At 37.5% G+C, this 1,747-nt stretch overlaps 1 protein-coding gene across 2 annotated transcripts in view; it reads right to left on the reverse strand.

Moving 5' to 3' along the window:
* The window catches only part of LOC103379151 (chromodomain Y-like protein 2), a 19,133-nt gene that overhangs the window by 8,303 nt on the left and 9,083 nt on the right, over positions 1-1,747 (reverse strand). The window lies entirely within an intron of this gene.

Consider the following 1,747-nt stretch of genomic DNA (forward strand, 5'->3'; position numbering starts at 1 on the left):
TTTTTTAAATACATTTCACATCATTCAAGAGAATAGCTCAGTTCTGAACTAACCAATCCATGTCCTTGTTCATCAACCTCGTAAAGAAGCCACCAGACGAGAAGTAAACTTTCTTCAGGCAAACCAAACCAGTCCGGTTGCCCACTTCTGAACTTATCAGGATAAAAATGATTTAAATGACTGAAAATCTACACACATAAGACCTAACATAGAAAGGCCTGTAGCTTCTTACAGTCAGGTGGTAGTCAGGACTCCCCATACCTGTTATACTGCCAATTTATACTACTGACCTACAAAAAAAATTCAATACATAATAAGTAGCACATGGCAGTAGTGAGCGGTTCTTAAAGTGAAACATGACATCAAGATTTCCACACTGGAGCTGTGACTTTTTTTTTTCCAAAAACCAAGAGTGAACATGACATGCTAGATTTTCCAGTTGTCTTGTAAACACCACCCAATAACTCAGCACACTTGCATTGGAGCCTTGTAATTTCTCCAGTGGCCCGTTCCAGGGTTTCTTGTCAGGTACTTGTTAAAGCAGCATCTGTCTTCCTGTATCTGCCTTAGGCATTCTGTCAGAATTATTAACAACAGAAACCACCAATAAAACCTCTATAGTTGTTCAGCTGCTGTACTGTTCTGTGGTGCAGGCACAGAGGCATTAAGAATCAGCAGAAACCAATTCAGGGTCAAGTATTCTGGGAGGTAACTTTAAAACACACTCAAATGTAGTTATTCCAACTTTCTAAGTATGAGTTGATAATACACTTTGACGGCCCTACTTCGCACTTGTTCATTTTCAGAGATTTATGGTAAAAAAAAAATCTAAGAAAAGTTGTTTCCAGCAGCAAATGGAACTTTAGAAAAGATTTAAAGTTTGCCTTTTAATCCAAGTTGTTTGAAACTTTAACCAACTTGGCCTCTGACTGTCTTTCAGCAGGGCATGTATGCCAGTAATAATGCGGTGAGTGATGGTGATTGGAATTGAACTGGTAAATAACAAAATTGTCATGCAAAGTGCTTTGATTGGTCTCGACTGGAAATATAATATGTAAACTAAAGCTATTTGCTGCATTACTTCTCACAGCTGACTGCAATTCTGTCAGAAATGATCAGCATTTCATTCCAACATCCCCATAAACCCATCATCAGCATAAGAAGCAACAGCAACACTTAGCCAATTGGTGTTTAACCAATGTGAAATGTCCTCCAAGGTTTTTATTTCCCTGCTGTTACAGTCATTGCAACCAGCTGCTTCTTATCTGTGGGACTTTTGCCCTTCACTTTTGTCTTCAGCAGGTGGAATACATGCTCCATTTATGTCAGGTAACTGACCGAATATTCAATGTCGACTCATTCAACCAACTGTAGCTTGATAATGATGATGTTTGGGCCATTATCCATTAGTACAACGGCACCATTTCTTCAGTTTTGTCACATACTTGGCTGAATCTGACCAGAAATGTATGGGTGAAATTCAAATACTTGACCTGGAAAATGAATTAAAATGTATATAATGAATCCAAAATAAACAAATATCTCAAATCATGTATCTGTAAAATATTGTCTTAGATCAAATATAATTGGTGACTCTGTTCCTTAATAACCTGTAAAGCCTCTGTGCCTGGGCAAAAGAAATACTGTATTTTTACTTCACAGACTGCTCTTAGAGAACTTGTATTTTGCTCATACTGTATGAGTATAAGAAGCAGCACATTTTAATTGTTACAATTCTACAGAACTT

Source organism: Cynoglossus semilaevis, chromosome 5 (genome assembly GCF_000523025.1).
Source record: "Cynoglossus semilaevis isolate Cse_v1.0 chromosome 5, Cse_v1.0, whole genome shotgun sequence".
NCBI lineage: Eukaryota > Metazoa > Chordata > Actinopteri > Pleuronectiformes > Cynoglossidae > Cynoglossus > Cynoglossus semilaevis.